The sequence below is a fragment of the Bubalus kerabau genome, chromosome X (assembly GCF_029407905.1).
Source record: "Bubalus kerabau isolate K-KA32 ecotype Philippines breed swamp buffalo chromosome X, PCC_UOA_SB_1v2, whole genome shotgun sequence".
Taxonomy (NCBI): domain Eukaryota; kingdom Metazoa; phylum Chordata; class Mammalia; order Artiodactyla; family Bovidae; genus Bubalus; species Bubalus kerabau.
The window spans coordinates 119,361,686-119,387,090 of record NC_073647.1 but is presented as its reverse complement, the minus strand read 5'-3'; the positions used below and the strand labels follow the sequence as shown (position 1 = coordinate 119,387,090).

General features: G+C 41.0%; 1 long non-coding RNA gene across 1 annotated transcript in view; it reads right to left on the bottom strand.

Annotated features, from left to right (window-relative positions):
- The window catches only part of LOC129639883 (uncharacterized), a 158,162-nt gene that overhangs the window by 18,095 nt on the left and 114,662 nt on the right, over positions 1–25,405 (bottom strand). The window lies entirely within an intron of this gene.

Sequence of the window (25,405 nt, the reverse complement as noted above, 5' to 3'; positions counted from 1 at the left end):
TAGGATTTATAATATATATGTGATATATATGTAATAAAAATATAAAAATACACATGGAAATGATAACTTCAAATTTGTGGTTGTCTTGGGCGTAGAGAGGCTAAGAGTGAGAAGGGGCATACAGAGGGCTCCAACTATATCTGACATATTTTATACTAAGTTAGGTGTTTGTTATATTGTTCTGTATATCTTTTGTATATCTGAACTATTCCATGATGATTTTTTAACCTTAGCTGTGGTAAAATGCACAGGTATAAAATTTACCATTTTTTTAAAAATGTACTACCTTAACCATTTTAAAGTGTATAGTTCAACCAACTCCCCCAACTATTTTCATCTTGCAAAACTGAAACCCTATACCCATTAAATAACAGCTCCCCATTCTCCCCTCCCTCAACCCACAGCAAGCACCAAGCCATTTTTGGCATCTATGAATTGGGCTAGTCTAGGTCCCTCATGCAGTTGAAATTATACAGGATTTGTCTTTTTGTGGCTGGCTTATTTCATTTAGCATAATGTCCTCAAGGTTCATCCATGTAGCATGTGTCAGATTTCCTTCCTTTTTAAAAGCTGAATAATATCCCAGTGTATGGCTATATCCCATTTTGTTTATCCACTCACCTATCTACTGACACTTGGGTCCTATGTTTTGGCTTTTGTGAGTAATAAATGTACAAATGAACAAAATGAACAAGTATACAGCTATCTCCTCGAGACCCTGCTTTCCCTTTTTTGGGGTATATACCCAGAAGTGGAATTGTTGGCCATGAGGATTTTTTTAAAAGCAGAAAGAAAGCTTAGGTTTCAGGGGGGCTTGAGGATAAAGTTCAACCCAGGGATCGAACCCAGGTTTCCTGCATTGCAGGCGGATTCTTTACCATCTGAGCCACCAGGGTAGCCCAAAGTTAAACCATGGACTTGCATATTGATTGAGACGGTCTCTCAATTACGACCACCCAAGTTACCAGCATCCCAACGCAAAATCACTGCTAGATCCAGGGACTTTCCTCCCGATTTCAGCTGAAGCTATAAATACTCCCACTTCCACCACTGCATCACTGCTGGGCCCACCCCCGCACCTTTCCCTTCTTCTTTCTGTCACTGCTGGGAAGCCCCTGCCTCTGCTTCTGGACATCGTCCAACTCCTTTTCCTGTCCTGCGCACTGCGGTCCCCCAAGCTGCAGGAAGCCCGTTTCTGATTGCAAAGGGAGGAAAGAAGGCAGCTGCGTTTCTGTTCTCCCAAGTTGCAAATTAGAGTGGATTTTCACCAGGAAATAACACTCTCCAATAAATGGTTTCCCGATTATCATTAATACTAGAGTCCCTCTTCCTTATGGGTGCCATGGGCTCCAGTGGCCTGCTTTGGGAACTGAAGTCATTTGTAACGAGCTGAGGAAAATCTGTTCTGAATTCTAAACAGGTTTGCCAACAAATTTTTGGAACGACACCAATTTTTAAGTTGTCAGTTCTCTATGAAGCCCTAGGGGGCCAAGTGAAGTTTTCCTTTGCTAAAGGGAATGACTCCAAGGAACCGAGCTTGCTGATGGGTGAAGTAAGACAGGGGAACTTCAGGGGAACTCCAAAATAATTTCCTGGGAAACAAAATGACATCATGGCTCACCTGCCCAGCTCCTTGAATTCTTTAGAGTATCCACTTTTCTACCAAAAAAAAAAAAAAAAAAAAAAGCCTTTTTCTCTCCACAGCGTCACATGTTAAGCATGAATGGCACATCGATACACTCCAGTGATCTGATCATTTGCCACACAACGTGATTCCTAATTGCTTGAATAATACCACACAATAGAATCATTTCCTCCCCAGTAAAAATGATTTCTCTTTGCCTGAGTGATAATATCCTGTTGAAATATAATGCTGTTCCAGACAGTGACTACATAACGTCTGGAGTCTTTTTTTTCCCCCCAATATAACCTTTAAATGCTAAGCATTAGAAAGGAGGCAGTAGCAAGTGATAAAACATGTTCCCAAATGAAGAGAATTCTTTGCATTTACATTGGAATCTTCTAATTACCCAAAGTCCTTGGATAAAATGGTGAGTCAATAAATTTACAATGCACAGTCTTTGCTCTGTTTCTTTGGAGAAGATCAGTTGTGTGACAAGAATGGAAATGGATTTTTCCATAAAGCTGGGATGCACTATCACATCTGTATTTGAACAGGCACACACGCCAGGCTGTTAATTTTAATGCCCCGATTTAATCCTCGTTATGTGCATCGCTGGACCCATAAAAGCCGCATTTTCTTTAGAAAGTTAAACTGCCAGACATTTCTTGTCCAGTGGCCTATTGTGCCCACATGTGCGGAGAGCTTCAGGAATACAGAGGAAAGAGATGTGGTCTCTGTTCTCAATGAGTTTAGATGATAGGCAATTCTCAGTATTATAGTTCAGAGTGGAAAGAGTCAAACATGGGAGAGATGAGAAAAGGAAGCCCCAGAGACGGGTAACTGCTTTCCCAAGGTTACAGAGTGGACTTGTTTAGGTGAAAACCCAGTGCCCAGCTTAGGACCCCCATGCTCCCTCTTCCGAACAGCCAAGTGAAGACAGGCCCAGCGCTGTGCTAGATTCGAATGTTTTTCTGTAGGCGGAAGTGTTCCCAGCTATGTGGCTTTCTCCATGGGATTCCTGGGAGGTGCCTTTGCGGGTCCCTCTGACTGCGGCTCTTCGGATGGGCACCATATACTTCCTCCAACTGCTGCTCCCTTTTTGGCCTCCGACTCTGGGAGGGAGGTGAGAGGCTGGTGTTGGGGTGGGGGGGTTACTCCACCCAGACTCAATATTGATGCCACCATCTCTCCAAGAAGTCTTCTTGGGCAAGACTTCAAACTGTTCCAGATTTGACAAATACCACCCCCTGTGACCCTGACCTAGGCATATTTGCATGTCCATGGCTGTTCGCAATAGCCCCAAATCTGAAACGACTCAAATGCCTACCGACTATAGAATGGACACTAAAATTGTGGAATATTTACACAGTGTGATGTGTAAATCACACTTTACAGCAGTGAGAATAAACTATCTCCAACTATATACAACAATATGATGAATCTCATAAACATAATGTTGAGCAAATAAAGCCAGGCGCTAAAGGGCACATACTGTATGATTCCATTTATGTAAAGAATAAAAAGAGTCAAAACCAATCTACGCTCACAGAGATCAGGAAGGTGGTTTTCTTTGGGGGGGGGTAGTGACTAAAATGGGGTAAAAGGGCACTCATAGGAGGCTAGTAATTTAATGTTCTGGTTTCTTTTTAAAAAAAATATAATTTTTATTGGAATATAATCGCTTCACAATGTTGTGTTGGTTTCTGCTGTACAATGAAGTGAATCAGCCATATGTATACATATATCCCCTCCCTCTCAGACCTCTCTGCCACAGCCCCACTCTATCTCAGCCCTCTAGGTCATCACAGAGCACCGAGCAGAGCTCCCTGTGCTTTACAGCAGGTTCCCACTAGCTATCTGCTTTACACATGGTAGTATATATGTCAATCTGGTTTCATGGGGATGTTCAGTCTGTGAAAATTCATCAAGTTATAAACCTATTTGTGCACATTGGAACATGGATCTTGTATTTCCATAACAGTTAAAAAAGAAGGCTCCAGCCTGACCCTTTATCCACCATGGCTCCCCGACATGGGTGTGCCGGCTGACTCCAACGCAGCCTGTTTATCCCTCAGCTGCACGCTGTCTTTAACTCAGGCTTCAGTCCAGCCACAGGGAACACACTGCAATCTCTTTAAGGGGTCCCCTTAATGCCCCCCTCATGAAGCTGAAAGTTAGAGGGTAGCTCTCCCCTGCCCCCATTCCCCAGGGCAGGGAGAGGAGAGGGATACTCTAGCATGGCAACAGTCTTCCCCAAAGAATCCTGTTCACAAATCCTCCTTCCCTCTCCCCTCTCTTGAAGTCTTTATAATCAAAATTATTGAGGGCATTTGACATTCTTAAAGCATGTCTTTTGTAAAGTCTGCCTCTGTGAGCCTGTCCACACTCATTTTGGATTATGATGTCTTCCATATCGGTGCATAACAGCACCAGGAAGGTCCCATTTTGATATCATGTTCTGTAGGTAAAAAATAAATCCATCCACAATAATGACTTAAGGCAGTCACGCAGTGCCTGAAGTTTATAAAGAGAATTCAGATCTATTACCTTGCCTAATTTTCACAGCAACCCTATGAGGCAGATGTCTTCATCACTTTCACATTACAAGTGACAGTGTATATCTTTTTAAAGCCTTATGCTGGGCATTTCACATAGCTCTTTTGATTTTCACATGAACCATCAGAAGTAGATATTATCCTCCAATGTCCAGAGAGGTGAAACAACCTAACTCCAAAGCAAGTAGAAATTTGGTGCGGTCACCTGAGGTCACACAGGTACCACATGAGGACACTGAGATCCCAGGTTAGGTGTTCTGACTCGAGACTTGTTCTGTTTACCCCCATTGAGGGAAGGCCAAGGTGGGAATGTGCTAGAAGTCAGCTTTGGAAGAGACAGGCTTGGGTTTGAACGGCAAGCCTACTATGTGATGTGAGTTATTTTACCTTTCTGGACTTCAGATGATATAGTCTACTTCTGATGGTTCCTGTGTAAAACACCTAGCTCAAGTCTCTGAAAAGATATTGGTTCCCTTCTCCCTTTGTACAAAGTTCTCCAGCCTAAGGAAGAATAGATGCAGAGGGACAATTAACCAAAGAGAGGGATTACTAGATCATATGGTAATTCTATTTTTAGTTTTTTTAGGAATCCCCATACTGTTTTCCACAGTGGCTGAACCAATTTACACTTCCACCAACAGTGTATACGGGTGTTCCCTTTTCTCCACATCCTTAATAGTACTTCTTGTGGTCTTTTTGGTGATAGCCATTCTAACAGGTGTGAAGTGATATCTCGTTGTGGTTTTGATTTGCATTTTTTTGCTGATTAACAGTGTTGAGCATCTTTTCATGTGCCTGTTGATCATCTGTATATCTTCTTTTGAAAAATGTCTATTCAGGTTATCTGCCCATTTTTTAATCAGATTGTTTGATTTTTTTGATGTTGAGTTGCATGAACTATTTATATTTTCATATAAATTTGTTTATATTTTATATATAATTTATATTTATATATTTTATTTTCTGGATATTAATCTCTTATGGGTCATATTCTTTGCAAATATTTTCTCACAGTTGGTAAGTTGTCTTTTTGTTTTGTCGATGGTTTCCTTTGCTGTGCTAAAGCTTTTAAGTTTAACAAGGCCTCATTTGTTTATTTTTGCTTTTGTTTCCTTTGCCTTGGGAGACAGATCCCAAAAAATGATGCTATGATTTATGTCAAAGAGTGTTCTACCTATGTTTTCTTATTCTGCTCCTCAGTGTCTATGCAAAGAAAAAGAAAAAAACTAATTTGAAAATATACATGTATCCCAGTGTTTCTGTGCTCAGTCGCTCTATAATGCCTGACTCTTGTGACCCCATGGCTTATAGCCTGCCAGGCTCCTCCATCCATGGAATTTTCCAGGCAAGAATACTGGAGTGGATTGCTATTTCCTACTCCAAGGGATCTTCCTGACCCAGGGATCAAACCCACGTCTCCTGTATTGGCAGGCAGATTCTTTACCACTGCCACCTGGGAGGCTCCCATCCAAATGTTTATATTAATAGCAGTATTATTTACAATTGCCAAGATATGGAAAGAACCTAAGTGTTGATTGACAGATGACTGGATAAAGAAGATATGGTGTATATTTACAACAGAATATTATTCAGCCATCAAAAAGAATGAAATAATGCCATTTGCAGCAATATGGTTGGACTAGAGATTATCATACTAAGCAGAGTAAGTCAGAAAGACAAATAGTACATGATATATGTGGAATCTAAAAAAATAAAACAAACTAGTGCATATAAGAATAAAAGATTCACAGATATAGAGAACAAAGTAGTACTAGTGGGGAGAGGGAGGGAAAACCAGTCAAGAGATTCTCCCCACATTTAGCTCTTTTTAAGCATTTCTAGCACTGTTTTGTATTTGTGGTAGTTCTGAATAACCAAATATAGCAGACACTGTTGGGTATCTATCCAAATCCATTTCTGCTTCTGGAATCACCTTCTATGGCCATGCACTCAGGGAAAGTACCACCCCCCCCCTACTCCAGACAATTTCATTCCTTTTGTCTGTAGTGGGTTTAGGCATGGGTATATGATCAAAATTCGGCCAATGAAATCTGAGAGGAAGTCTGCTGGGGAGAATTCTGGGAAAGTTTTTTTTTTTTTTTACTCTTAGAAAGGAAGACAAGACAGGAAACATTTCCTCTTTTTTTTGCTATTCCACTCAATGCTATTTTGTGAGGATGTGATGCCTGGAGCTCCTGCAGCCATATTGTGATCATGAGACACAAATGCAAAGTGAAAGTCCAACATGATAAAGATAGGGAAACAGTAAGAAAAAAAAAAAAACTGAATCCTTGATAATGTTCTACCACTGAATTAAACAATTCTGGAACCACCTGCCTGACATATTCTATGAGTTAATAAATTCCATTATTTTAAAGCTGATTTTAGCCAAGTATTTTCTCCTTACAACCAAAAGCATTCTAACCAAACCAACAAACAGTTTAGTACTATATTGTTCTTTTTAATGTGATTAATACTCATTTATTAGATGATGTGGCTAAAAGATACCAACTAGAGGAGCAAGAACACAAGGTCTTAGGGCAGGAAAAGACAAATGAGGTGCTAGAAATAGAATGAATAGGTGGCAAAAAACGATGGAAACATGGAGGGAAATTCTCTTCACCAGACTGGAGAAGGAGCTAAAAGAAAGCTATAAGGATGCTGTGCTGTGCTGTGCTTAGTCACTCAGTCGTGTCTGACTCCTTGCAACCCCATGGACTGTAGCCCGCCAGGCTCCTCTGTCCATGGGAGTCTCCAGGCAAGAATACTGGAGTGGGTTGCCATTTCCTCCTCCAGGGGATCTTCCCAACCCAGGGATTAAACCCAGGCCTCCCGCATTGCAGGTGGATTCTTTACCATCTGAGCCACCAGGGAGGCCCAAGAATACTGGAGTGGGTAGCCTGTCCCTTCTCCAGGGGATCTTTCCGACCCAGCAATTGAATCGGGGTCTCTTGCATTGCAGGTGGATTCTTTACCAACTGAGCTACCAGGGAAGCCCCATGGATGCTACAGCAAAGTAAATTATGTGTAATATATTTCTCTTCACATGCCAAGTTGAATGTATATTCTATGTATTAGACTTCTGCCACAGCAGAAGTGATACTCTTTCAATGTACAATCTCAAACCGGAAAAAACAAAACCCTGAGCATTAAAGCAAAATCAACACTGTTTGTTATATTTAGTATTACTGAAATTACCTGCTTGGTTCTCCTTTCCTTTTTTTCCTCCTTAATGAACCGGATAGGTAGGGATGAATAGTTTTTAAAGAGGTTTAGCTTTATCAGATGATCACCATGCCACACGCTGCTAGGAGCTCTGTAAATACTGTTTATTTTAATCCTTACGGCAACTGTGGCAGATACCATTAGTTGCCTAGGTAACATCCATTTTGCCCTTCTTCCTATACTTCTCACGATGCTTGGGTGAGAAGGCAAGGGGGTAGGAAAAGGGATACTCATAGCATAGCAACAGCCCTCTCCAAAGAATTTTCTTCACAAATCCCTCTTCTTTGTATGGCTCTGGTTTGTTCAGGATGATACTGTGCCCAGGTAAAACATATCACCTTTCTAGACTTCTTTGTTCAGGGAGGCCTGTGACAGAGTATTACACAATGAGAAGTAAGCAAGGTTGCTACTTGGGCCATTCAGGGAACCTTTTTTTTAAAAAAAAATTTTTTTCCAAGAAGCATCAAAATATGTATACAAAGTTTGTATCTGCCACCTAGCAATGTCCATAGCGAGAGGATACACTACATAGACCTGTGTTTATTAGAAATAATTGGACTGTTTGGAACTCCATTACCCAAATTTCATGGGCATAATGTGTCGGCAGACTTATGCAAATTTTACAAGTATTTTTAAATCTGACAGTAATTTTAAAATCTGACAATAAATAGGTCAGATCAAATTCTGGCACAGCCACTATGGAGAACAATATGGAAGTGGCTTAAAAAACTAAAAACAGAGTTGCTATATGATCCAGCAATCCCACTCCTGGTCATATACCTGGAAAACTCTAATTTGAAAATATACACACACCCTAATGTTCACAGCAGTACTATTCACAATAGCCAAAACATGGAAGCAACTTAAGTGTCCATCGACAGAAGACTGAATAAAGAAGATGTGGTATACATATACACACAATGGAATTCTACTCAGCCATTAAGAAGAATGAAATAATGCCATTTGCAGCAACACGGATGGACCTAGAGATGATCATACTAAGCAAAGTTAAGTCAGACAGAGAAAGACATATTCATATGATATCACTTATATTTGGAATCTAAAAAAATAGTATAAATAAACTTATTTATGAATAAGAAATAGACTCACAGACATACAAAACAAACTACGGTTACCAGATGGGGTGGAGGGGGGAGGGGGAAGAATTAGGAGTTTGTGATTAACATATACACACTGCTATATATAAAATAGAGAAGGACCTACTGTATAGCATATGAAACTGTATTCAATATCATGTATTAAACTAGAAGAGAAAAGAATATAAAAAGAATATATATAAATAACTGAATTACTTTGCTATGTACTACAAACTAACACAACATTGCAAATTAGCTAAAATTTAATTTAAAATAAATTAAGTTTTTAAAAGAAAAAAATTCTATGCACAGGTGACTTAATACTAGTCAAAATAACATTGTTGCCCTTCGGAGCCAAGACACAGGGCCAAGTATGGTTTGTAAGACAATTACTCACATATATTTCATTTTATAATGTGGACACTTTACAGTAAACAACCTGAGAGCAAGGACATTTTGGAAATAGTGCCAAAGGGCTGGTATGCCATTTTAGTCATTCACAAATGTAAAACTCCTTTAATTAAGCACAACATGGTTTTCATGTCCTTTCCCCAGACGTCGGTTCTTGCTTTTCACTTGATCATAAGTGAAATGAAGTCACTCAGTTGTGTCCAACTCTTTGCGACCCCCATGGACAGTAGCCTACCAGGCTCTGCTGTCCATGGGATTTTCCAGGCAAGAATACTGGACTGGGCTGCCATTTGACTTTCACTTGATCATAAGCTTATTTTAATAGTAATTTAAACATATGAGGGCCTGGTTTCGCTTTTTGTAGAAAAGTTATTTCCTTGTTTTTTCAAATTGAGATATATCTGACATATAACGTTATATTATCTTCAGGTGTACAAGGGAAGCTTTTTAAAGGAAAGCCAACTCAGCTAGCTTTTCTCTTTGGCTTTTTGTCTTTTGTCCTCCACCATTCTTCCTAAAATATGGATGTGATCATCAGAGATGAAACAACCACCTAAAAAGCATGAAGACAAAAAGCCAAGCATGCTCGCACCCAAAATAAGGAGGAGTCTGGGTGCCCATGGCAGTATGGAGATACTGTACTAATTCTGGACTGCCTTCTCCTAAACTTCTTCATTATGGGAGAAAAATATACTCCTGTTTGGTTGAACCTCTGTGGTCAAGTTTCTATCCCATGTAGCTAAATACATGGTAACTGATATAGTTGTATGCTGAAGTTAACCTTTTCGAAAATTGTGAAATTTATCATGCATAGAACGATTGAAATGTGCATATATAGGATTTAGAAATAAAGTAAAAGAAATTTCCCTCAGCTTCCTCCTGGAACCTGCTCTACTCTCCTCCCTGAGAGGAGACAACCACTCAGAGTTCTTGTGGTGGTATTTTTCCAAGGTTGTTGTCACTGCCTTTAAAACATTAGTCTCTTGTTCTATTTTTTTTTTAGAGTAAAGAGTTCCGTCCCCCAAAGTCCATTATGACAATAAATAAGACCTTTTTTTCAGATATAGAAAAAAAGGAAAGTAGCAATTTGATATTGTTATAGATTATATTCCATATAAGATTATTACACAATATTAGCTATTTTTCGTGTGCTGTACATTACTACCTTGTAACATCTACTTTATACCTAGTGGTTTGTACCTCTCAATCCCACTCTCCCATTTAGCTATGAGCTCAGCTGGTAAAGAATTCGCCTGTAATGCAGGAGACCCAGGGTTCGATCCCTGGGTCAGGAAGATCCCCTGGAGGAGGGCGTGGCAACCCACTCCAGTATTCTTGCCTGGAGAATTCTATGAACAGAGGAGCCTGGTAGGCTACAGTCCATGGAGTCAGTGATAACTAGTCATAAAGTTATAAACTAGGTAGCTAAAAGGGTAAAAAGCAAACACTAAGGTGTTATGGGAGCAGTAACTTCAGGAAGCAGCTGCCATTCCCAGGGCTGGAGGGAAAAAAGGAAAAAGGATGACACTATTAGAGTCTAGAAGCTTGGAGGAGGGGCTCATAGGACTGTGACCCAGACCCCTAAGAAGGGGCTGGTGTTCAGCTGGTGCTGCTGTCTCTGCTGTGGGGCCACGATGAGGCTGGTTCTCTGGGTGCTGGAAAAATTGCAGACTGACTTCCTGTTGCTGGAGGAACTGCTGCTGAAGTGAAGAAGCAGTGCTGGGTGCTGCTCACAGCCGTAGGAAGACAACTGGAAGTCGCTTGTTCCTTCTTGATCCCCCAGCCTTCTAGTTTCCCTCTGTTGCCCTCTACGGGAAGAGCCTAAGAAGGAATAGCTGGCAAAATGACCATGGTTTGCAGAGTTTCAACCCCAGCATTGCAAAGCTGAGTACAGAAGGGTTGGGCTTAGAGCTAGGAGACAATAACATAGTAACCAGCGGTGCTGGCATTAGAAGCAAATTTAATCCCAGATCTTCAACCTCAGCAAAGGAACTGCAGCTCTCTCCATTCCAGCTGAATACTGAAGTATATTCTCTGGAGGGTAGAAGGTCTCTGGAATGGGGGATGTTAAGCACTGTTGAGAGTGGGATCTACTGAACATCAGAAGCTCTTCACACTCTTCTCCCAAAGGACTTCCACCAAAAGTCAGATAGATACATATTCTCCAGTCAGGAGCTTGGAAGCTTCTTCTCTGAAAATCTGGCAGCCCAAGACAAAATACCTAACTATCCTGATATCTAAATTACAGTGAAATTTATAATCAATAAGCCCAACCAAGTTCTCATCCAGCCAGGTTTTTAGGTTACAATTTTAAACATGAGAGGACAGCCTAGGACTACCAGACATCTCAGGAAACTCTCTAAGATGCAAGACAGAGGCTAAAACATTGAGGAGAAAAAAAGAACTTGGAGGAAACAGATATTATGCTGAAAGATACCATCTTTAGTATCTAATATTTTCTGAAAATAAGAGAAGATGTTGTTTAGTCGCTAACTTGGTCCAACTCTTTTGTGACCCCATGGATTGTGTAGCCTGCCAGGCTTCCCTGTCCATGGGATTCTCCAGGCAAAAATACTGGAGTGGGTTGCCATTCCCTTCTCCAGGGGATCTTCCTGACCCAGGGATCAAACCCACATCTCCTAAATTGGCTGGCAGATTCTTTACCACTGAGCCACCAGAGAAGATAATGTGATCAAATAAAAAGAAAACATTCAGAGAACAGGAACGAACCCTTAGAAATCAAAAATAGGATAGCAGAAATGAAAAACTCAACAGGAGGATTGAAAGTGAAAGCTGAGGAAATCTCCCAGAACATGGAGCAAAAAGACAAATGAAAGATAGGAAATAAATGATTTTTAAACACCTTTAGGTCAGTCAAGAAGTCCAACATGTGAAAAATATGAGCTCCAGGGTAAGAACACATGGAAAATGAAGAGTAGAAATCAGCAAAGAAATAATTCAAGAAAATTTCTCTGAGTTAAAGGACCTGTTTCTAGGTTGAAAGGGTTCACTGTGTATGAGTTGAGAAAAAAAAAAAAACATAACTATAGCACATGGGTGGTATGGCACATAACCATGAAATTTTAGAACACAGGAGACAAAGAAAATATTCTATGAGCTGCAGGTGAAAAATTATTCACACCAGACTGGAGTCAACCTCAGGAAACTGTTAGAGACCTCAGCCTACTGCCCAGGTACTCTGGCAATAATTATATGCAACTATAATAAATGTCTATCATATATTAATAATGATAAAGACCAAAGACTTTACATATGTCATTGCTTTTAATTTTATAACCACCCAACAAATGAGGTAATCCTATTCCCATTTTAAACTTGACTTGAATAACTATCTAAGAAGGTATTTGACTTGAATACATTCCCACAGCTATTAAGAGTTAATAACAATAGCTAACACATATTTATTGCTTACTGTGTGCCAGACTCCATGCTGTAACAGACACTGCGGATTGCCTGGCCAATAGCCATCCCACCCCTCCTGTACCTGCTAACAGAATCCTTATTTTGTTCAGGTATCTCTTCCTCAGGAAAAGGGACCTTATCTCCAGCATGATTGTGTAAGTCCGTCAGAGTGATCCTATTCCCCTTATGTCAGTGATAGATTGAATTAAAGGCAGGCTATGACCCAGCTCTGGCCAAAGATGTGGGAAGGAAAGTCAGCGAGCAATTTCTGGGAAAGGTTTTCTCATCTTTAAAAAGACACAAAAGAAGGAGATGGTTCTCTTCTGCTGCTGCATATGGTATTGTCTGGAGGAAACAGTAGTATGTATGGCAGCCATTTTATGACCATGCGGGGAGACACCCTAGGAAAGCCTGAAAGCTGATGTTGGAAGAGCCCAAAGCTTGAAAGAACTTAACCAATCCTGAAACTTCTCAACAATAACATTTGGAACCTAGAACACAATGGAAACTTAAAAATGCCAAAGAAAATTAATTTCAACCTATAATTCTATACCTGCAAAGCAATCAATTAACGTGGGGATAAATTAAAGACCTTTTCAGACATGCAAAGTCACAAAAAATTTACCTCCCATGCACCCAATTCTCAGAGGCTACTGGAACTGCTTCATCAAAAAAAAAGAGTGACAGAGACCAGGAAATAGGGGATGCAACTCAAGAGAGGGGCAACAGGAGATCCCAGGATGATATTGAAAGGAAACACCAGGACAGCAGCTGAGCCCCAGGGGTAGAAGACAATAAATATGTTCTAGATTAGGGTGAGTCAAATATCTCCAGGAAAGAGTTTTTCAAGAAGATGAAACTGATGGAATACTTGATGAATTTGAACGTATTGAAAGGAGATGTAGACAATAAAGGAAGATTGAGGAGATGAATTCATCGTAAGTACGTAGGCAACAACCCAAGTGAGAAAACCAGACAGCTGTTAATTCCAGGAAGAAAAAAGTTGAGCCAGCAAGGAAAAGTCATCATAGGGTACTACACAGCTTAGCCATGAATGATATTTACATATTATAATAATGTAAAGAATGAATATTGGCTCAGCCAAATTGTGGTATATCTATATTGAGAGGCTTGAAGGTGGAAAGTGTAAGTAAGCAAGGAGAGGGGAGTTCGTGAAAGAGCAAAAATATTTAGTGCTATGAAGGGAAATACCAAAAGAAAGAGTTACGACAGAACCAAATGGCTGCCTTTGGGGAGTGAAACATGGAGGTGATGGCGAGTAGAGGACTGTTCTTTTTTTCATCATTAGCCTTCTAGGACGGATTGTCTATTTAGGAATCTGAATAACTTTAGTAAAAATAAAAACTAGATTTAAAACTAAGAACCTCTCCTCCAATTTTTTTAAGAAGCCAATTATTAACTCCAAGGCAAATAAGAGCTATTCAAGAAAAGAACACAAAATGTGCTCAGCTGTGAATATTAATTACATAATGTGCCAACTATGTTCTCCTCGCCTTCCGATCCATCTTCCCTTCTCCACCTGCTCTGTGCCCAGCAGGTGGACCTCTGTCAACTCCTCCAACAGGCTCCCTCTAGCTTCCACGAGGGTTTTGCCCCTGGAGAGCCCCAGCGGGACAGCAGAGGGGGCAGGGGGCTGGTTGCGGATGTGTCACACCTGGCTGTCTTTCTAGCATGGTCACCTCCAGCTGGCTGCATGCTTTCACAATGCTACAACTGTTATCAGGCAGCTCCCTCTATCTAGTCCTCACTCCCCAGTTCTTTGGGGCCTAGGCATGGTCATGGAACCCCCTCAGTTTTACCAGCCATATCCCTAGTGGTTTCCCTATACCATGCCTGTGTGTGCACGCTAAGTCGCTTCAGTCATGTCTGACTCTTTGTGACCCTATGGACTCTAACCTGCCAGGTTCCTCTGTCCATGGGATTCTCCAGGCAAGAATACTGGAGTGGGTTGCCATGCCCTCTTCCAGGGGATCTTCCTGACTCAGGGATCTAACCCAGGTCTCTTACACCTCCTGCATTAGCAGGCAGGTTCTTTACCACTAGAGCTGTCTGGGAAGTCCCATACCATGCCTACACTTTTACAAATGGTCCCTTCTTAAAGGAAAAGGTGGAGGGGGGATAAATTAGGAGTTTGAGACTAACATACACACACTACTATATATAAAATAGATGACTGACAAGGACCTACTGAACAGAGAACTATATTCAACATTTTGTAATAACTCATAAGGGAAAAGAATCTGAAACGTGATTCTTTAACTGAAACACTTTGCTGTACATCTGAAATGAGCATAATATTATAAATCAACTCTACTTCAATTAAAAAAAATATGTGTCTAACCAAAAAATAAAATATATAAATAAGAAAAAAAATTAATGGTACTTTATTAAACTTTTGTCAAATGACCCAATTTTGAGTGTGCCATCTGTTTCTTCCTAGAAGCCTAATACATACAACCATGGTAATATAAACAATGAATATTGAGTTAATTTTTTTAAAGTTCATGATATATTGAGAGGTAAGGAGGGGATCCCCCTCAAGGATCACTGCCTTGTCATGGCAAAGGGGCTTGCATAACCTAATGAAGCTATGAGCCATGCCATGCAGGGCCACCCAAGATGGATGGGTCATAGCAGAGTTGTTGTTCAGTCACTCAGTCATGTCTGACTCTTTGCGACCCCAGGGACTGCAGCACGCCAGGCCTCCCTGTCCTTCACCATCTTCCAGAGCTTGCTCAAACAAAGTCATGGCTATGAACCATGTCGTACAGGGCCATCCAAGACAGATGGGTCATAGCCGAGAGTTCTGAGAAAACGTGATCCACTGGAGGAGGGAAGGGCAAACCACCCCATTACCCTTGCCATGAGAATCTCATGAACTGTATAAAAGGCCAAAAAGATATGACACCAAAAGATAAGTCCCCCAGGTCTGAAAGTGTCCAATATGCTACTGGGAAGAGCAGAGGAGAATTACCAATAGCCCCAGAATGAATGAAGCGGCTGGGCAAAGCAGGTACAACACTCTGTTGTGGATGTGTCTGGTGATGAAAGTAAAATCCAATGCTGCAAAGAACAGTATTGCATAGGAACCTGGAATGTTAGGCCCATCAATCAAGGAAAATTGGATGTGGTCAAGCAGAAAATGGTAAGAATAAGTATCGACATCCTAGGAATCAGCAAGCTAAAATGGACGGGAATGAGTGAATTTAACTCAGATGACCATTACCATCTACTACAGTGGGCAAGAATCCCATAGAAGAAATGGAGTAGACCTCATAATCAACAAAAGAGTCCGAAATACAGTATTTGGGTGAAACCTCAAAAATGACAGAATAATCTCAGTTCGTTTCCAAGGCAAGCCATTCAACATCACAGTAATCCAAGTCTATGCCCCTACCACCAATGCCAAAGAAGCGGAAGTTGATCAGTTCCATGAAGACCTAGAATATCTCCTAGAACTAACACCCAAAAAAGATGTTCTATTCATCACTGGGGATTAGATTGCAAAAGTAGGAAGTCAAGAGATACCTGGAGTAACAGGCAAGTCTGGCCTTGGAGAACAAAATGAAGCAGGGCAAAGACTTATTGAATTCTGCCAAGAGAATGCATTAGTCATAGCAAACACCCTTTTTCAACAACACAAGAGACAACTTTACACATGGACATCAACAAATGGTCAATACTGAAACCAAATTGATTACATTCTTCATAGCCAAAGATGGATAAGCTGTATACAGTCAGCAAAAACAAGACCTGGAGCTGACTGTGGATCATATCATCAGCTTCTCATAGCAAAATTCAGGCTTAAACTAAAAGAACTGGGAAAAACACTAGGCCAGTCAGATATGACTTAAATCAAATCCCATATGAATTCGCAGTAGAGGTAAGAAATAGATTTAAGGGACTAGATCTAGTTAACAGTGTGCCTGAAGAACTATAGATAGAGGTCCATAATATTGTACAGGAGGCAGTGAACAAAACCATCCCAAAGAAAAAGAAAAGCAAGAAGGCAAAGTGGTTATCTGAGGAGGCTTTACAAATAGTGGAAAAATGAAGAGATGTGAAAAGCAAGGGAAAGAGGGAAAGATATATCCAATTGAATGCAGAGTTTCGAAGAATAGCTAGAAGAGATAAGAAGGGCTTCTTCAATGAACAGTGCTTAATAATAGAAGAATACAACAAAAGAGGAAGGACTAGAGATCTCTTCAGGAAAATTCGAAACATCAAGGGAGCATTCCGCCCAAAGATGGACACAATAAAGGATAAAAATTGTAGACAAACCTGTATGCGAGACAGCAAAAGAGACACAGATGTATAGCACAGTCTTTTGGACTCTGTGGGGGGGGGGGGATGATTTAGGAGAATGGCATTAAAACATATATAATATCATATAAGAAACGAATCGCCAGTCCAGTTTTGATGCAGGATACAGGAAGCTTGGGGCTGGTGCACTGGGATGACCCAGAGGGATGGTATGGGGAGGGAGGAGGGAGGGGGGTTCAGGATGGGGAACACGTGTACACCCGTGGCAGATGCATGTTGATGTATGGCAAAACCAATACAATATTTTAAAGTAAAAAATAATAATAATAAAATTTTTTAAAAAATTGTAGACACCTAGTAGATGCTGATGAGATCAAGGTGAGATGGAAAGAATACACAGAAGATCTGTATAAAAAACATCTTAATGAACCGGATTACTACAAAGTTGTTGTTAGTCACCCAGAGCCAGACATCCTGATGTGCAAAGTCAAGTTGGCCTTAAGAAGCACTGATGTTAATAAAGCTAGTGAATGTGATGAAATTTCAGCAGAACTATTCAAATCCCTAAAGGATGATGCCATCAAGGTTTTACATTCATTATGTCAGCAAATCTGGAAGACCCAGAAGTGACCACAGGCCTGGAAAAGGTCGCTCCTTATCCCAATTCCCAAGAAGGGTAGTACCAAAGAATGTGCTAACCATTGGACAGTCACACTCATCACCCATGCTAGTGAGGTCATGCTTAAAATCTTGCATGCTAGGCTTCAGCATTATGTGAACCAAGAAATCCCAGATGTCCAAGCTGGGTTTAGAAAAGGAAGAGGAACTAGAGATCAAATTGCCAACATTCACTGGATTATGGAGAAAGCAAGGGAATTTCAGAAAAACATCTATCTCTGTTTCATTGACTACGCTATAGTCTTTGACTGTGTGGATCACGACAAACTGTGGAAAGCTCTTAGACAGATGGGAATACCAGACGATTTTATCTGTCTCCTGAGAAACCTGTATGAGGATCAAGAAGCAACAGTTAGAACCCTGTAGGGAACAACTGATTGGATCAAGATTGAGAAAGGTGTACAACAGCGATGTCTGCTGTCACCCTGTTTGTTTAACCTGTACGCTGAGCACAGAGGAATGCTGGGCTGGATGAGTTACAGGCTGGAATCAAGATAGGCAGGAGAAACATCAACAACCTCAAATATGCAGATGATACTACTCTAATGGCAGAAAGTGAAGAGGAACTAAAGAGCCTCTTGATGAGGGTGAAGGAGGAGAGTGAAAGAGTCGGCTTAAGACTAAATATTAAAAAAAAAAAAAAAAAAAAAAACTAAGATCATAGCACCTGGCCCCATAACTGAATGGCAAATAGAAGGGGAAACGATGGAAGTAGTCACAGATTTCTTCTTCTTGGGTTCCAAAATCACTGCGGCTGCAGCCATGAAATCAGAAGAGGATTGCTTCTTGGCAGAAAAGCAATGACAAACCTAGACAGTGTGTTGAAAAGCAGAGACATAATTATGCTGACAAAGGTCCGTATAGTCATGGCTGTGGTCTTCCCAGTGGTCACGTTTGTGAGCTGGGCCGTACAGAAGGCAGAGTGCCAAAGAAGTGAAGCCTTCGAACTGCAGTGCTGGAGAAGACTCCTGAAAGTCCCTTGGACAGCAAGGAGATCAAACCAGTCAATCTTAAGGGCAATCAACCTTGAATATGCACTGGAAGGACTGATGCTGAAGCTGAAGCTCCAGTATTTTGGTCATCTGATGCAAACAGATGACTCATTGGAAAAGTCTCTGATGCTAGGAAAGATCAAGGGCAGAAGGAAAAGAGGGCATCAAAGGATGAGATGGCTGGACAGCATCACCGATGCAATGAACATGAACTTGGGCAAACTCTGGGAGACAGTGAGGACAGGGAGGGCAGGCATGCTGCAATCCATGGGGTCGCAAAGAGTCAGACACGACTGAGTGATTGAACAACAACAAGGAGGGCAAATATGTAAGAAGGTGTATGGAAGGGAGCCCTAAATTCCATTATCTAAAAGTGGAAAGATTTAAGAAATAGGAGTGTATTCATACTATTTAGAAATATGAAAATGAATCTCAGCAGAAATAGCAAAAAAAAAAAAAAAAAAAAAAGAGTTAAGGAAGTGAAGACCTTTCTAATTTCTTATTTGAATACCTGAGGAATAGCTTTCAAAATTGTGCTTTTCAGACTATGGTTTGAGACCCATTAGTAGGATTTGAAATCTATTTAGTATCAGTCAGTTCTTTAATTAGAACAGAGTAGAAATCATCAGCATTTTTTCACAAGTAGTGAGAGTAGATATGGATTTGTTAAGCTGCTCAGTTTTATATTTCTATGTGTGTGTGTGATACAAAATGCATTTGAGTTGGGCTCAAAAAAGCTTGAAAGTCACTATTTTAAAAGAATGGTGGTTGAAAACAGGGCAGAGAAGTAAAAAACCTAACCCAATAGGGTTAAAGGGCTATGTTATTCTCTGAAGACACAGTTACATTGTGAATAGCTGACAGCAGTAATAATTCACTACATTTACGTGAGGCCTTGCCAGGTTAACAGTTTCCCATGCAGCTCTTATTTTATTCACTCTGTGTGTTATAATGCTCTTGGCTCAACAGCTAATAAAGAAAGAAATTCAGAGCCTCTCTGTTGGAACAATTTATTACTTTATCATGGAAGCCACAACATACAAAGAAATAGAATTGTTTGGAATGGGGCTGGGGGAATGCTGCAATAAGGTATCAAGCAAGAATAAAAATTATATCCAGTGCAGTAGGAAATGGGATGGAAATCCAGACCTATTTGCAATGAACTGATACTTAAACTACCAGCCAGGTGATTCAGGGCTTAAGCTAACAGAATTCTTAGAATGTAGAAACAAAAACACCATCTCAGAGGAATCAATACCTAACTTTCATTTTGTTAGAGAGATGGAAAATGAGGTCCAGACTGCTGAAGTAAACTGAAAAAGTGTACTATTTTCAATGTAGGAAAGAAGAGTTTTGAGATTAAAGCTTCAAGAAGGTACCATACTTTATCATACCTAGTTGAAACTCTCTATATAATTATGGTATTCCAACTATATTTATTCTATAATGTACGTATTTATAGAGCTTCCCTGGTGGTGCAGTGATAAAGAATCCGCCTGCCAATGCAGGAAATGGAAGAGACATGGGTTCGATCCCTGGGTTGGGAAGATACTCTGGAGGAGGAAATGGCAACCTACTCCAGTATTCTTGCCTGGAGAATCCCAGGGACAGAGGAGCCTGGCAGGCTATGGTCCATAGGGTCGCAAAGAATCGGCCACGACTGAGCACAGCATAGCTAACAGCTAGTAAAGCTGCTGACATATATCACACATATTTTTTTGGAGATGAAAACATTTATTTCAACTAAATTATTTCATTAAAAAATTCTATAATGCCATTAAAAAAGGAAGAAAATAGAAACATATTTAACTGCCTTTAAAGACCAAGAAAACCTCTAAAGACCATATAAACACATATACATTTCAAAGATTTCCACTGTTTTAACAATAGTGCATCAATAAATACTTACCCAATGTTAAACCAAGTTTAACATGACTTTAGTTTCTAACATCGTCCACATCTCATACGTATTTATATGAATATATACACTAGGAGGAAAGAGGAACTAAACCACAATTTTTCCGCCAACTTGTGCAAGGTGAATAACAAGTGGTTAAAAAATCAATAATTCCCCTGCACTAGAATGTCCATCTGTTTGAGTTCCTCAGAGTTCTAAACACAAGTGCAAAATTTTAAATCATGAGAATAAACCCTGACAAATGCTTTCAAGTCTCTCTTTTTTTACTGTAACAACCAGCTGTGAGTGGCTCATCAATTAAAAGTTGGCCCTCAGAGAACAGCATGATGGTGAGCACAAGCTTCCTGCGGCTTCTGCATTCTCAGGTGGAGGGTAATAACAAACTGAAAAGGATGAGACGCAGGCCACTTCTCCACCCATCATGCCCTTATGTCCAGCAGCAGACTGAGAGAGCCCTGTGTCTTCACCTCTGAGCCTGGTGCCAGAAAGAGCCAAAGAAGGAGGAGATGGGAGTCTGCTCTCAAGGAATCTTAGGTCTTGTTGGGTCCTCATGAGACAACTAGAGCATGGTATCAGATGGCATCTGATAAAGAGCTAAGCTGTGTATGGACTACCTTGGCAGTCCAGTGGTTAAGACTCTGTGTTTCCAGTGCCTCCACTGCAGGGGGCATGGGTTCGATCGCTGCTTGGGGAACTAAGATCCTACCTGTCGCACATGGAATGATGAAAAAATAAAAGCTAAGTTGTGCGGATTGAGAAGTAAGTTCAGCTAAAGAGATCTGTCACAGGTGCCATTCTATGTCTTCTTTGGAGAAGTCCTGTGGGCTGTTGAATAGAGTGAGGCTCTCATTTTCTACAGTGCACTTGACCAGGCCACAAATGGACCTAAGGGCCAACACGTGCTTTTGAGCCCGTTGCTGAAACCCACCAACCTTACAGCTGATCTCTTAGGATCTCAGCAACCTAGATGCCTGTCTGCCTTCAACTTGCCCATTTACCTCCAGAAAGCTGAGTTACAAGAAGTGAGGATCAGGAAAACCAAGTCCTACAGACAGCCCACAGGGTAACCCAGAACCACACAGCAGGTGCATCAGGCAGGTCCTCTCTTGCACAATGTCCATTCTAATTGGTTAAACAAAAAAGAATGTACTGATGGACATTAGAGGCGCTTACAGGATCTCTAGGGCAGTGAGAGAATCAGGCTTGTAAGCAGGAATTATGCCATGAGACTGCTCCTGCTGTGGGGTCTGAGCACCACAGTTCACATGGCCAATGCTGGGCATGGGACCCTCCCACTAGGACCTCTGCCACTGCTGCACTGAAGGCTGGACATCTCTCCTTCAGGAGCTGCCATCCTTATTATAATGGATTCTGTGCCATGCCTCTGAATGGCATTCACTCTCTTCCAAATCAAAGGCTCTCACAGGAGCATCGTTGTATACCCACAGCCTGGCTGCAAGTCAGTCTGAGAAAGCAAGGTTCTGCCTTCCAACTTGGGAGGCAAAATACACAAAGTCCTCCTAACATAGGGAGGGTGTGCAGAGGTGCCAGGCTGCCAAAAGGCATGGGAAAAAAATGTTCATTTGTTAAGTGAGCCTTAGGCAGAATGTACACAGAGTTCCAGTCCCACGTTGTTGACCTCTCTACGCACTGCCTTGGTGACATTTGAAATCTGGCATTTCCCATCCATTAGAAGAGCACAGTAATTCTCTTCTTGATCTTTCAAGGTCATGGGATGCTTATGCTGGTCGGGTCACCCAAGGCAGCAGCAACAGCAGCAAGAGAGAGGTAAAGACAGACGCAGCTTAGGAAGTGCTGCCTGACACACACACACAACACAAGTGACGCTCTGTGTGTTACAGAGGAAAATCCCGAATTGCAGATCAGATGTTCATTTGCCTGATAAACCACACACTAAAACAGGACTTCAATTTTCTCTTCAAAGTTGGAACAGAAGGTCTCAGCAAGGATTAGCGGTTATATTAGTTTCCTGTGGCTTTTGTAACAAATGGTCATTTACTTGATGCCTTAAAACAATACACATTTAAGGACTTCCCTGGTGGTCCAACCTGGTTGGGGAAGTTCTGCGGGCTTCCCTGGTGGCTCAGACAATAAAGAATCTGCCTGCAATGCAGGGGACCTGGGTTCAATCCCTGGGTTGGGAGGATCCCCTGGAGGAGGAAATGGCAACCCACTCCAGTATTCTTGCCTGGAGAATCCCATGGACAGAGGCACCTGGGGGGCTACAGTCCATAGGGTTACAAAGAGTCAGACATGACTGAAGGACTAACACTTTCACTTTCACTATCTGTGGGGAAATTCTGTATGACGCATGGCATGGCCAAAAAAAACCCCCCACACACCCACGTTTATTCTCTTTTAGTTCTGGAAGCCAGAAGTCTGAAATCAGTACCACTGGACCAACATCAAGATGGAGGCAGTCCCACATGTACTCCAGAGGCTCTAGAGGAGAGTTCATTCCTTGTTTCTTCCAGATTCTGTGGCTGTCAGCATTTCTTGGCTTGTGGCCACATCACTACAATATCTACCTCCATCTTCATACCACTATATGTGTGTGTGTGTGTGTGTGTGTGTGTGTGTGAGAAATCTCCCTTTGCCCGCCCCTCTTATAAGAATAGATATGATTGCATTTAGGGCCCACCTGGATAATCTAGGATAATCACTTCATTGCAAGATCCTTAACTTAGCTTTTACACAGCAAAAGAAACCATTAACAAAATGAAAAGACAACCTGCTGAATGGGGAAAAATATTTGCAAATGATATAACCAATAAGAGGTTAATATTTAAAAATATATAAACAGCTCATATAACCCAACATTAAAAAAACCATCCCAGTTAAAAGATGGACAGCAGACCTGAATAAACATTTTTTTTCAAAGACATATGGATGAACAACAGGCACATAAAAAGATGCTCAACATCGTTAATCATCAGAGAAATGCAAATCAAAACCACAATGAGGTATCAGTCACATCTGTCAGAATGGCCATCATCCCAAAGGCCACAAATAACAAATATTAGCGAGGATGTAGAGAAAAGGGAACCCTACTACACTGTTGGTGAGAATGTAAATTGGCGCAGCCACTCTGGAAAACAGTATGGAAGTTTCTCCAAAAGCTACAAACAGAACTCTCATATGATCCAGTAATTCCATTCCTGGTTATAGATTCAAAACCAACAAAAACACTAGTTTAAAAAGATACATGTGCCCCAGTGTTCATAGAAGCATTGTTTATAATTACCAAGATATTGAAACAATGTAAGTATCCATAAACAGATGAATGGATAAAGAATATGTGGTATACACACACACAATACATATATATAATGGAATCATATATATACACACACACATATATATATATATATATATATATATATATATATATATATATATGAAAAGTCCCTGATGCTGGGAAAGATTGAGGGCAGAAGAAGAAGAGGGCATCAGAGGATGAGATGGCTGGATGGCATCACCAATTCAATGGACATGAACTTGGGCAAACTCTGGGAGATGGTGAGGGACAAGAAGGCCTGGTGTGCTGCAGTCCAAGAGGTCCGAACAACAACATATATGTATATAATGGAATACTACTCAGCCATGAAAAAGAACAAAATTTTGCCATTTGCAGCAACATGGATAGACTTAAAGGGCATTATTCTTTGTGAAATAAGTTAAAGAACAAAAAATACTGTATGATATCACTTATACATGGAATCTAAAAAATACAACAAACTAGTGAACATAAAAAAGAAGCAGACTTACAGATATGGAAAACAAACTAGTGGTTACCAGTGGGGAGAGGGAAGCAGGGAGGGGCAATATAGGGGTAGGGGATTAAGCGTTACAAACTATTAGGTATAAAATAAACTACAAGGATATATTGTATAATGTGGGAAATATAGCCAATATTTTATAACAACTATAAATGGAGCATAATCTTTTCTGGGAGGCCAGGCCACATGGCATGCGGGATCTTAGTTCCCCAGCCAGGGATCAAACCTGCGTCACCTGCAGTGGGGTCGCAGAGTTATAACCACTGGACCACCAGGAAAGTTCCTGGAGTATGACCTTTAAAACTGTGAATCACTATGTCGTATACCTGCAACCTGTGTACATCAACTATATCTCAATTTAAAAATAATTTTTAAAAGATCCTTTAACTTAAAATCACACCTGCAAAGACCCTTTTTGAAAATAAGATAACGTTCACACTTCTAGGGCTTAGGACCTGATATCTTTGGGGAACATTATTGAGCCCATGATGGTGGTAGAGGAGGGCTGTAGAAGACAGGGCTGGAAGAATCAGGCAAGACTCTCCTAAGTCATCTCAACCAACCTCAGGCATCCTCAGAATCTAACAAAACTAAATGATCCCTGTCCCCAGACTTAGTTCTTAGAGTGATTAATTAATCCCTTTGACCTGAAATTGTCTTCAAAGCCAACACAAGCAAAACCATTTGGAAAGTAAAACAAAGGTTGTTAGTTACAAACATCTCTTGACAACTATAGACACAAACCTCAGTTTGGTCTCGCATGTTGGTTCGGTAGTTACTTTAGACAACTGATTTTTTGCAGACTCAGCTGTAGCTAACGACAGACTAGCACCAAGGGCTGGCTTGTCTAGGATGCTAGGTGTGGATCCTGCTCTGCCATCCTCGGGCTTCCCTGGTGGTTCAGATGGTAAAGAATCTGCCTGCAATGCAGGAGACCTGGGTTTGATCACTGGGTCAGAAAGACCCCCCTGGGGAAGGGAATGGTAACCCACTCCAGTATTCTCTCCTGGAGAAGTCCACGGGGTCACAGAGAGTCACTCACGACTAAGCGACTAACACTTTCACCTTTCTGCCATCCTTAATGGTTTAACCTTGGGTAAGTTCTTTGCTTTCTGTGCCTGTTTTGTTTTTGTTTTTTAATGTGGACCATGTTAAAAGTCTTTATTAAATTTGTTATAACATTGCTTCTGTTTTATATTTTGGCTTTTTGGCCAGGAGGCATGTGGGAATCTTAGCTCCCTGACCAGGAATCAAACCCATAGCCCCTGCATCAGAAGGTGAAGTCTTAACCACTGGACCACCAGGGAAGAATCTGTGCCTGTTTTCTTGTCTCTAAAATAGGGATGATAAGGAGACTTAACCTCATGGAGTTGTTATAGGACTAAAATGAGACAGTGT